General features: G+C 46.9%; 1 protein-coding gene across 1 annotated transcript in view; it reads right to left on the reverse strand.

The window, feature by feature from the left end:
* The window catches only part of ZRANB1 (zinc finger RANBP2-type containing 1), a 44,410-nt gene extending 31,166 nt beyond the window's left edge, over nt 1–13,244 (reverse strand). The window contains exon 1 of the mRNA XM_084904471.1: nt 13,099–13,244. The gene's annotated coding sequence lies outside the window, so the exon portion shown is untranslated. The remainder of the gene's footprint in view (nt 1–13,098) is intronic.
* Nucleotides 13,245–13,438: the final 194 nt, after the last annotated feature.

The raw sequence follows: 13,438 nt of genomic DNA on the forward strand, positions 1-13,438 counted from the left end.
AATAAAAGCACAATAATTATGGGTATATGGTTAGTGGCCGGGGGGGGGGAGGGGGCGGGGGGGGGGCTAATAATTGAACATCTTTTATATTGTCATGCTTAATAACAATTAAGTAGGCCATATTTGTGAAGCTCTACTTAAACACTGTAGAAGACATATCTATGCTGAAGTCTATACTACAAATTCCCCCAACCTACTGACACCCTGGGAAGGAACTAGAGAAGGGAAATAACCCTAAAGTACCAGCTCCTTAGGAAACAGAGAGAAGCTCAGCTGCCAGTTCCAAATGACAAATTACCCAAAGAAAGGACTGATCTCAGTCTTTCAGGCGCTAAGTTAGCTTTAGTAATATCAGTCTATATTTAGTAGCAGAAGTATCTGTTAATGTAATTGTTGACATAGTATTAATATAATAAACCTGTAGAGATTTACAAATGTTCAAAAAGCATCTTAGGGGAATATAGATGAAGCTAAAAACTAAAAGGATATTTATTCCAAACATGCTGAATTTTCATGTTCTGCTAAAATATTGCAAGGTAATTAATAGTGAATTATAATATTTATATAAAGTACTACTTAACTCTTTTTTTTTTAATATATTTTATTGATTTTTTCACAGAGAGGAAGGGAGAGAGATAGAGAACTAGAAACATCGATGAGAGAGAAACATCGACCAGTTGCCTCCTGCACACCCCCCACCAGGGATGTGCCCGCAACCAATGTACATGCCCTTGACCGGAATCGAACCCGGGACCTTTCAGTCCTCAGACCGACGCTCTACCACTGAGCCAAACCGGTTTCGGCTAAAGTACTACTTAACTCTTAAGCCAAAAATTCCAGTTAAGTCCTCTTTTCTCCTCAGCATCTTTCTACATCACTGTCTTCCTCACCACAGTCAACCGAAAAAATAACTGGTCTGAGCGAGACCCCGAAGACTGTCGATACGCGGAAGCCTCTGTCTACGATCTGACCTCATCCCAGGGCTCCAATCGGGGTCACATCCCACAGGAACCCTCTTATCTTCCTCTGACAACCACTCCCACCGGACTTCTCCCTCCCCACCGAGGACACCGCCAATGCCCCTGCACCAGCATAAGCTCAAAATCATCTTTCCTCTGCCTTCTCCCCGCATGCTCTCTCTAGTGGTCTCTGTCCAATCAGCTCTTTCCTCCCTTCCAACTGCACCCACCTGCCTCAGGCCAGGTCAGAACTGCGAGCACCTCTAAGCACCTTTCCAAATCCATCAGGGCGCGGCCATCAGCACAAATCTCCCAATAGCAAGACCACCTGAAGCAGTGGCACAAACCCTCAGCTCCTCCCCATCTGACACTCACTGTCGCCCAAACAGAACACCACCCCCCAATAATAGGCACTTTAAGGCAGCGGTCGCCAATGGTGGTCCGAGGTCCGAAAGGCTGGCGACCGCCGCTTCAGGCACCACCCGAGAAACACAAGTGCTGCTGGTGTGGACCTCAGTCCTGTAAGGGTGGCTCACGGCTCCTCTCTCTCATGAAGTTCTTATCAGGTCCAAGCAATCACGCTGCGAGTGACATGTGAAACTCCTGCATTTCCTCTGGGCCTGGCTGGGTCTGAACACGGTGAGTTCCCTGTACCACTCTCTCCCCTCAGTTGGAATCAAGCTGCCAAGCTTTCAAAACTTCGGGCTCAGGGGTCCTGGCATGGAATGGAGCCGTTGCAGAGACACACTGAGTGCCTGAAGGAGAGGAGCGCTCTGAGCTATCTCAGGCGAACGGAAGGAATTCTGGAAGGTGGGATCCACTCCCGTGGCCAGAGCTCAGAACAAAGTGGCTGCCACTAATAACGAGATGTCAGCCACAGGGCTCATGCTGTGGTTAACTCTGCAGCTGGGGACAGATACCTGCGAATTTTACTGCTGATCCCTCTGTGTGCATGTGATTCTTCACAGGGAAAAGTTTTTAAATCAGAAAGGTGACAGATGCTGTTCTAGGCTGAACACCAAGGCCTAGGTTGCCACGGCGAGAAAAGGAGCAGGAAGCAGCATACTGCAGACTGTTCAGATGCTACTCAGAACTGTTTGAGAAGCAACGCTGAAACATTTGGAAACAAGAATATAGCTCCTTTCACCAACTCACAGGTACAATGCACAAAAGAAAGGAAATGTGTCAAAATATGAATCAAAGTTTCTTTCATCCTAAACTTGCAAAATGAATCACACTTCAGAAAACCTAAAACAGACTTAAACTGACGTAATAAAATCTGTCTTTGCAATGTCTCTCATGAACACAGATGCAAAAATCCTCAACAATGCCCTAACTGGTTTGGCTCAGTGGATAGAGCATCAGCCGTCAGATTAAAAGGCCCCGGGTTCGATTCCGGTCAAGGGCATGTACCTTGGTTGCGGGCACATCCCCAGTAGGAGGAGTGCAGGAGGCAAGTGATCGATGTTTCTAACTCTCTATCCCTCTCCCTTTCTCTCTGTAAAAAAATCAATAAAATATATTTATTTTTTTTTAAATCCTCAACAAAATAGTAGTAAATCTAACCCAACAATTATATACCACAACCAAGTAGAGTTTATCCCAGATATGCAAGGCTCATTCAGTTTAAAAATCAATAATGTAATCCATCATATCAGCAGGATACAACCCCCCCCAAAAAAAAAAACAACCCACATATGAACACATGCAGAAAAGGCATTGACAAAATCCAACACTCATTCATGATTTAAATTAAAAAATAAAAAAATTCCTAGAGCTGCCGAAACCGGTATGGCTCAGTGGTAGAGCGTCGGTCTGCAGACTGAAAGGTCCCGGGTTCGATTCCGGTCAAGGGCATGTATCTTGGTTGCGGGCACATCCCCGGTGGGGGGTGTGCAGGAGGCAGCTGGTCGATGTTTCTCTCTCATCGACCTTTCTGCCTATCTCTCTCCCTTCCTCTCTGTAAAATATCAATAAAATATATATATATTTTAAAATTCCTAGAGCTAACAGGTGATTACAGCAAGGTTACAGGATACAAGGTTAATATACAGAAGTTAATTACCTTCCTATATACCGGCAATTGAATATGAAATTTAAAACATTAACATCAGCATCCTCAAAAGTTGAAATATTTAAGATTAACTATAACAAAATATATATGAACTCCAGAACTCTAATGAAAGAAATCGAAGAACTAAAGAGACATTCCATGTTCATGGATAGGAAGACAACATTGTCAAAATCTCAGTTCTTCCCAAATGGATCAAAAGATTCAATGCAATCCCAATCAAAATCCCAGCAAGTTATTTAGCAACAAACTAATTCTAAAGTTTATATAGAGAAGTATAAGACTCAGAATAGCCAACAGAGTACTGAAGAAAAAAATAAAGAGGACTGACTACCCTGACATCAAGACTTAATATAAAGCTGCTAGAGGCCCGGTGCATGAAATTCTTGCAAGGATAGGGTCCCTAGGCCTAGCTGGTAATCGGGGCCAATCGGGGCCTTCAGGCTGCCAGCTGCTGGCCAGAGCTTTCCTTCATTCCATGCCGGCCCCTGATGGCAGCGGACATCATAGCGAGTGATCAAACACCCAGTCTCCCAGTTGAACCCCCGAGGGGACACTTGGCATATTAGCCTTTTATATTATAGACAGTAATCAAGACTGGGATACTGATAAAAGAACAGAAAAATAGATCAATGGAAATAGGCTCACATACATAGAGTCAACTGATCTTGGAAAGCAGTAAAGGCAATACGATGGGGAAAAGGTAGTCCTTTCGAAAAGTGGTGTTAAATATACACATGCAATAAAAAAAGAAAGTCTCTAGACACAGACCTCACACCCTTCACACACACAAAAAATCAAGCACAGCCTGAGCATCAACCTATGAACCAGAAGTCACAGTCAGGACACATGCTGAGGTTGTGGGCTCAATCCCGGGTGGGGAGCATGTGAGAGATGGCCAATCAATAATTCTCTCTCGTCATCAATGTTTCTATCTCTCTCTTCCTCTCCCTTCCTCTCTGAAGTCTATATATATCTATTTTTTTTCAATTAAGCACAGATCTAATGTAAAATGCAGAACTATAAAATTCCTAGAAAATAAAAAGAAAATCTAGATAACCTTGGCTATGACAATGTCTTTTTAAATAAAGTACCAAGGGCACAATCCAATGAAAGAAATAATTGATAGGTGGGATTGGTTCAAATTAAAAAACTGCTTTGCAAAACACACTGTCCAAAGAATGTCCAAAAGAGCCAGAGAATAGGAGACTATATATGCAAAAGACACATCTGATAAAAGACTGTTATCCAAGATATACAAAGAACTCTTGAAACTCAACAATACGAAAACAAACAAAACCACCCAATTAAAACATGGGTAAAGGACCTGAACAGACACCTCACCAATGAACATATGCAGATGGCAAAGAGTCATGAAAAAATGCCCAGTATCTTATGTCAGTAAGGAACTGCAAACTAAAACAGCAATGAGACACCACTGCTGACCTACTAAAATGACCAAAACCCAGAACCCTGATGACACCAAACGCTGACTAGGGACGTGGACCAGTCCTCTCACTCGCTGCTGGTGGGGATGCAAATGGGACAGACGCTTAGAAAGAGTCTGGCAGTGTCTCACAAAACGGAACCTGCTCTTTCTTACCGTAAGCAATTGTGCATCTTGGTGTTTACCCAAAAGGGTTGAAAAATTATGTCCACACCAAAGCCTGCACACATTTACAGCAGCTTTATCCATATCTGCCTATACGTGCAAGCAACCAACACGTCCTTCCGCAGGTGAATGCGTAAATTGTAGTAGTATTAAACAATTAAACAATTAAATACCACTCAGTACTAAAAGGAAACGAGTTATCAAGCCATGAAAAGACATGAGGAACTTAAATGCATGTTACTAAGAAAAGCCGCCAATCTGAAATACTCTATAACTCATTCCAACTATCTGAGATGCTAGAAGAGGCCCGTATGGAGACAATAATAAGATGGGTTGATGTTAGGGTGGAGGGAAGGATGAAGAGCAGAGCACAGAGGAGCTTTAGGGTAGTGAGACTCCATATGACATGACAATGTGTTACCTGTCATTTACACTGTCAAAGCCCACACAATGTGCAACGCCAAGAATCAGCCCCAATGTGAACTGGGCTCTGACCCATCAGTGATGTGCCAGGAGCTTCATCACTTTAACAAACACATCTCTGCTCCGGGTGCTGGCAGTCGGAGCAGGTGTGCATGTGTGGGGATGAGAGCTATGACTACTCTACCTTCTGCTCAATTTTGCTATGAACCGAAGCTATACACACCTGTCTATTTTTTTTAATCTACTTCTTAACAAAGTTGTTTAGTCATTAATATACAGGAAACATTTTTAAAAATATCATCAGTTCTCAAAAAAATGAGTTAAAAAAATGAGTTTTTAAAAGGTAGAGGAAATTTTAGTGTGAACCTAAAACTGCTCTAAGAAATATCCATTTTCAAATATATTCACACCTAATATCGTAAATTTTTTTAAAAAGGACACTGAAATTAGCATGAAGGGTTCCCACTGGCCAAATCTGAATCAAGTTGGACATCCACATAAAAAATAACAGTAAAGGATATTAAAGCATTGAAAATAAAACAAAACTTCATGTCTACACAGGTGTAGATAAATAAACAAATAGATTTTCTTTACAGTAGAAATCCAACTAGTAAAAGAAAAGAATAACTGGATTAGAAAATCACGATTTGTCAATCTATACAACAGATTCATAAAATAATCATCCATGAATATTAAAAATAGTGGGCAGCACAAGCCAGTTTTGCTCAGTGGATAGAGCGTCTGTCTGCAGACTGAAGGGTCCCAGGTTTGATTCCGGCCACACATGCCCAGGTTGTGGGCTCAATGCCCAATATGAGGTGTGCAGGAGACAGCCAATCAATGATTATCTCTTATCATTGATATTTCTCTCTCCCCCTCTCCCTTCCTCTCTGAAATCAATAAAATATATTTTTAAAAACATTATCATAGCCGAAAACGGTTTGGCTCAGTGGATAGAGCGTCGGTCTGAGGACTGAAAGGTCCCGGATTCCATTCTGGTCAAGGGGATGTACCTTGGTTGTGAGTACATCCCCGGTAAGGGGTGTGCAATAGGCAGCTGGTCGGTAATTCTCTCTCATCGATGTTTCTAACTCACTATCCCTCTCTCTTCCTCTCAGTAAAAAATCAATAAAATATATTTTAAGAAAACATTATCATAAAAAACACAGACATTACTATCCCAATTAAAGAAGCTTGATAACTAACTGCCACACACAAAAAATTAAGGTTTTTTTTTCTTCTTTATATTAAAAAAACAAAACAAAAAACCATTAATCGGACAACTGACAAAATCTGAATATGATTTCGGAAACTCATTCTTATTAAAAATGACATAATACTATTATACAATGTTAATTTCCTGACTTTGATCATTGTATTGTGGTTATGTAAGAGAAAGCCCTTATTCTTACAAAATACACACAAATATCTAAGGATAAAAGAGTATCAAGTCTGCAAACAACTTTCAAACAGTTCTAGGGAAAATACGTGTGTGTGTGTGTGTGTGTGTGTGTGGGCACATCACACAATAAACTAACAATTTATAAGATACTTTCACAGCCTTACATAGAAGCTAGAGGAGTCCTTAGAAATATAAACCAATTCACCAAACAAGGACATGAAATTCTCTCCCCAAGCCATTCGGAATAAAATTGCAATTCCCCAATCTTTCTTGCAAATCTTTACACAACAGTGGGTTTTGCTGTTCCTTACCCAGCAAGCTCGTCCTCAGCTGAAGAGTTCTGTGTCTTTGCACAGACTGACAGGCCAGCCACTGTCCGGAGACCTGGTTACCCAGCTTGTCCTCAGAGCACGGGCCCTGACACTCGTCATTCTCACCACATCACCCCACTTTCACTCTCCGCAGAGCCCTCATCCCCACCTGCTTGTCTTCCCTTTTCTTATGTGCTCCTTATATATATTTTTTTGATTTTTTACAGAGGGGAAGGGAGAGAGACAGAGAGCTAGAAACATCGATGAGAGAAACATCGACCAGCTGCCTCCCACACACCCCCCACGGGGATGTGCCCGCAACCAATGTACATGCCCCCGACCGGAATCGAACCTGGGACCCTTCAGTCCGCAGGCCAACGCTCCACCGCTGAGCCACACCGGTTTCAGCTTCTATGTGCTCCTTGATGTCTCTCACACTGGAGTGTAAATACCAGTAACGTAATGTCTTTTCACAGGGGGAATCTCAACATCCAGTATGTACAGTTACTTTCGCAAACGCTGAACACTGAACGCGTCATAACTCAATGTTTTAACTTCAGGAGCCTTTGGAACAGTTTTTGTAATGTACTTTTTGAGAATCCTAAATCTCTGATCACAGAGTAGATACCCAGTAATTATTAATTTGTTGAATGAATTTCTATAAAGTATATGGCCTCAGATTTTCAACTTCATACTAGTGCTCTTCCTGGGTGTCAAGAGGACCCACACGGAAGAGGATGACCCTCCTTCCTCAATCCCGCCCCCCTCCCAGCTGTGAGGGACGGGCCCAGGCCTGGGGAGGAGTGAGGCGGGCCCAGCCCGGCCAGCAGTGCCTTCCCCTCACCGGCCCTCAGCCCACAGCACTGCTCCGGCACTGAGTGCTCCCCTCCCACACGGTTTCCTTCACGTGCTGGCCTGGAACTCTTTGTACCTTTTAATTCCTTATTCTGCTCCTATTAGATTTTTAAGACTCTGGGTAATGGGTATGCACGATAAACCTTGTACCTATAGAGACCACATGTCATAGATCCAGCACTGAAAACGTGAAGACCTACTCTGACAAAGCAGTTCTGGTTATACAGGCATTCTGGGATATACAGTCTGTATTCTTCTAAGTATTGGGGTTTCTGGGACTTTGATGATTTATGGGACAAAATAAATATTTGAAATAATGGCTGTCTCTACAAAATTGGGGGGGGGGGTCTGCATGTTTATACCTCGTACTATATTAAAAAAAAAAAAACTCAGAATTATTACAGACATACATGTAAGAAGTAAAATTCTTAGGCAAAAACAGATGTGCATCTTCTGGACCATGGATTGGACAATGGCTTCTTGGAGATGACAAAAGAAAAGGTAAGTTGGCCTACACCAAAATTAAAACCTCTGTGCTCCAAAGAAAGAGAAAAGACCACCAAAACACAGGAGAAAATATTTGCAAATCACTTACCGGACTTTTATCCAGAATATATAAAGAATGCTTACAACTCAACAATAAAAGATAAATAACCCAACTGAGAGATGGAGCAGGATTACAATGGACACTTCTCTAACGAAGAGACACCAATGGCGAGTGAGAACATGGAAAGATGCTCAGTACCGGGAAGAAAATGCAAATCGGAGCGGGGAGATGGCCCTGGGCTAGGAAGGCTGCCACAGACTGACGGTGACATGTGGCTCCTCAGTGCTAACAGGTGAAATGGGGCAGCCGCTCTGGAGCCCAGCCTGGCAGTCCCTCCAAGGGTAAACAGTGACCATCTGACCCAGCAAAATGAAGCACGTGCCCACACAGAAACTGTACACACATTTCATAACAGACACGAAGTGGAAACAACTAAATGTCCAATCAACAAAGAGATAAACATTCAATGGAATATTAACTATTCAGCCACAAAAAGGAATGAAACACTGATACATGCTGTCATACCGATAATCCCTGAAAACATTATGCTACAGCTTCCAAGCCAGACAGAAGAGGTCATAGATTGTTGACTCCACATATAAGAATGTACAGAATAGGCACACCCACAGAGACAGACAGAGAGTCGTGTTGCCAGGAGCTCAAGCAAAGGAAGAAACGACTGCTAATGGGCACGGTCTCTTTAAGGGGATGAGAATGTTCTGTACAGTGTCGCTGGCCACACAACTCTGTGAGTGCGCTAAAAGCCAATGACAGCATACTTTAAAAGGGTGAACTTAAGGGTGAATGAGATAAACCTCAATGAAGCCGTTATTTAAAAAGAAACAAATGGATCCTGTGGGGAACAGAGCAAGCCCCACAAAAGGCCTCAGTGGCATGCAGATTATTGTGGGCTAAAGCAATGTGAGCTTCAGGAGAAGCTTCTGCCACAGCCCCGGGGCTGCCCAGGTAACCGGAACTGGAAAAATTATCAGAGGTAACTTCCCACCCATCTGCAGGGCAGGTGATCTTTCTACTTAACTCAAATCCAAGGCACCTTCCCTCAGCCCTCGCTCCGAATGCCTGACACCTCAACCAGCCTTTCTATTACCGCTGAACCTCTGCAGATGATTAAATGTGTTTTATATTGCCAACCTGCCTCCTGTTGATGTGCTTATTCAGCGAGCCAAAAGAACCAGAGGAGGGAAAGGAGAGTTTTCCCCCTTCCCCACAATCCTCAACTGATTTCCAATAATGCCTTATCCACCCAAATATTTTTTAATGATTTTTAAATTGATTTTAGAGAGAGGGAGATTGAGAGAGAGAGAAACTTCCATCGGCTGCCTCCTGCACACCACCTACTGGGAATGGGCCATAACCCAGGCATGCGCCCTGACCAGGAATCCAGCCAGGACCTCTCCGTGCACGGGACCACGCCCTACCCACTGAGCCACAGCAGCCAGGGCCAAATATTTTTTATTTATGTGAATTCAATCCACATAAAGATCTGACCTGACAAAGGGTGACAAAAATTGTGTTGTAAAAAAAAAAAGAAATTGTGTTGTGTTGGTTGAGGAGGGGGTGAACTATAAAAATAGAGAATTCATTTTTTTCACTACTAAAAAGTTCAATTTCACTAGGCTGAAAAGTATCAAATTTCTACTCAATTTACCAGACCAAATCCATTTTGAAATTCAAACTGATGGTTCGTGTCAAAAATCTCAAAATACCACCCTTCCAGAAAGCAAAGAATGTTAACTGATCCAGATTTCTCAAGAGGCAAATTACTGGTATAATTCTATGAAAGTATCTTTTACAAACCCAAGCAGTGTATGTAAAAATGTCTAGCATTTCTGTAAAGTTTATTAACAGGCTAATTTTAGCTTCAATTAGGCTAAAAGGTTTCTGAAGCTTTAAAAGTTATGTAAACTACTTCCTAAAAACCAGTCAGTTTTAAGGGATAAATAGTTTGATGAACCGGAGGAAGAGGACACGTCTCCACATAGACGCATCAAGATGGTTTACTGCTGAGATTATGAATGCATAAAATGTGCCATCAAATGCCAGGCCTTTTACTCACACCCACAGCACAACAGAAACACACACTCCTGTTTTCCAACTACATCCGCATCCACCCATGGGCTCCATAATTACATGTGTCACCGCGGCACACAAAGGCATAGGCCCAGCTGGCCGTGTTTTCCTCACTCTGCTGACAGGTAGCCGTGAATCACACATTGGGAGTTCATCTGCCTCGTGATCAGTGACACTTGCCCCAGCATCTGAGGTGAAGGATGGAAACTGGGACTGCAGATCCTTTGCTTTCCCAGGAGGCTCCACATTACCCACACACCCCGAGTGTCACTGCTGCCAACCTCCAACAGCAGCCACTGTCCCAGACTCAAATCCGAAGCAAACGATGAACTGCAGTACTTTTCATTAGACATGACCATTATCAAAATGGTGAGCACAGGAATAAAACCGTGCTGATGACACATATAAACACACTGAGCACACACACACCCTAACATTTTCAGAGACCGCCATAATTTCAAATATTTTGTCTCACAAATCATCAAAGTTCCAGAAACTTCAATACAAACTGCAATCCTAAAATACCTCCATGACCAAAAATACTTCCTGAGACTAAGCCTGCACATTTTCACTGCTGAATATATGATATATGGTCTGTCTCTATGGAGTTTAGGATTCGTACCCATTTCTCAGAGATCTTAAAAATCTATTAGGAAGCAGAATAAAGACTTCATAAAAAGACAAACTGAAATCCAGGCTGGCATGTGCGAGAAGAAGAAGAAAGAGGAAAGTCCTACACAAGAGAGGAATGAATAGATCCCTTGGGGTTGAAGTCGGCAAAAAGCTCTCTCAGGAGACAAGCATCAACTGAGCCCAGAGTAACGCATATCCATGGAGACAAGCGGAAGAGGGTTTAAAACAGAGAAAAGGGCATAAAGAAAGGCCAACTGGAGACCCTCTGCAGTAACGACAAATAAGTTCATTTGCTGGAACTAAGGATTCACACAGGGAAAAAGGAAGAGTTAAGTCTGGAGAAGGAACCAGATTATAGAGAAACTTGACCACCACACCAGGGAGCTTACACTGGACTCTGCATGTGGTTAGGAGTGTTCTGGAAGGTTTTATGTTATGATCCGAGGAGGTGAGAATGTTAAGATGTGCAGGATCTTATTTACCCAAAGCATAAGCAGAGCATAAACATTCCAAAGGAAGCACCGCATCAGGGGAAAACCCGAAGGAGGCTGCTGGGGGGAGGGGCATGAGCAGCAATCCTCCAAAGCCAGTGGGTGTTCAACAGGTGCCAGGGTCTGCCCCCTCAGCTCCCGTTCACCGACAGCCGCCATTCAGCATCAGAGCACAGTCAGAACAGAGCGGGGACACTGCGCTCACTGTATCGATGGTACACAGTATCGATGGTACACACGGAGGCAATGGGCCCAATACTGTACGACCAGGCTGTGAGCTCCCACATCATGTCAGGCCTCAGACTCTGGATGTGAGCTCGGCCATTACCTTACCAGTGTACAGAGCTGGGTCCAGACCGGAGCTGGACATTACCCTAAGCACATACCACGAGTAAGCACACGGGTGTCTGAAGCTCTAATAAAAGGTGCTGAAACATCCACGGAAACAGAAACCCCCATGACAAATAGCATCCGCCCCAAAATGGAGATACCAGGACGGTCCTCTTGGTCTCCCAACACCCAACAGAAGCAGTGTTGTGAGAGTTCAGCGTAAGGAGGTGGCTGCCTGCACATCTTGTCCTGAGAACCCACCCTCGAGGAGGAGCCCGGCTGCCCACTTCTTCAAAAACCACCTCATCCAACTAACAAAGAAGAGGGGGGACCCAGCTGGACTTCTCACGTAGTTCGGGTGACTTTCCCAAGGCCCATGGCACAAGCCAAGACCAAAACTCCTAATGGCTCCCCTGGCTTGTGGCTTGTACACTGAGTCATCCACGCTCGGTCCAGACAGGGGTCCCCTGGAGGTCACACGAGGGGTAAGGCCGCCAACCCAAAAGGGCCCCGCAGCACCGCTCAGAACAGAACCTCTCCCTGTGCGGCCCGGCCCGGGGCGGGGAGGTCTCCTCGGCGGTGCTCCCGGCACAGCCTTCCCCCCCCCCCCACAACTGCCTGCCGGCATCGCAGCCCGGACAGACCCAAACCCGGGCGCAGAGGGTGGCGCTTACCCCGACAGCCTGCGGGGTTCCGGGATGCAAAGCCCCCCACCAGCCCGTTTCAGAGCACCAGCGCGTCCGCGGCGCCGGCCCGGCCCAACTTCCCGGGGAGGGGCCCTCGCGCCGGCCTGCGCCGAGCAGGTGCCGCTGGCGGCCCTTTTGTCTGCAGGTCCCGCCGGCCGCCCGAGGAAGCCGCCTGCTTGCCCCCAGAGCCCGGCGGGGCGGACGGCGGCGCCCAGGCCGCGGCTCCTCCGGCCCGGCCCCCACCTTCTCTCCCGAAGACGGCGCTGGCGGCGGCCCAGGGGCCGCGGGGCGCGGAGGCGGCGCCGGAGACAGGAACGCGAGCTCGGGGGCCGCGCCGGCAGTGACGGGCCTCCCGCCGGGAGTGGGGGGCAAACCCACGGCGGCCCCGCTCCCGCCCCGGGCGGCCGGGGAGCCCTGGGGGCGGGGAGCCGGCGGAGGCGGCGGCGGGCGGCGCGTCCAGCCGGGGCATCGCGGTCTGTAAACAAGCGGCGGACCCACCCTCGCCGCCCGCCTGTGCCCGCGCCGGGAAGCACACAACGGGGCGCGGCGGCGGCACCAGGCCCGGCCCCGGCCTCCCCGCGCCGGCCGCGGAGCGCGGGGCGGGGGCCCGGACCCCGGCGGCCTGATCGGCGGCAGGAGGCCTCGGCCGGCGGGGCTGCGCGGGGCGCCCTCCCGAGGCCCGGTTACCTGGCGGCGGCGGCGGCTCCTCCTCCAGCTCCGGCTCCTCCTCTCCGTCCGAGCCTCGGAGCCCGGCGGCGACCCCCCGAGCTGCCCTCGGTGGCGAGCCCAGCCCGGCCCCTCTCCGCCTCCCTCCGCGCCGCCTCCGCGCCCCCTCAGTCAGGACATGGTCTCCGCGGGCCCGCGCGCGGCTCCCGACCGCCGGAGGCGGGGACACAGGGGCGCAGAGCGGGCGGCGGGGCGCCGCGGGGCGGGGGCGAGAGGAGGGGGGACGACCTCGGACGCTGCGGGATCGTAATGGCGGCGGTGCGGGGCCCCGGAGCCAAATAAACCCTAGGGCGACCAGCAC

The sequence above is a fragment of the Pipistrellus hanaki genome (genome assembly GCF_964339955.1).
Source record: "Pipistrellus hanaki genome assembly, chromosome: 14".
Classification (NCBI taxonomy): Eukaryota; Metazoa; Chordata; class Mammalia; order Chiroptera; family Vespertilionidae; genus Pipistrellus; species Pipistrellus hanaki.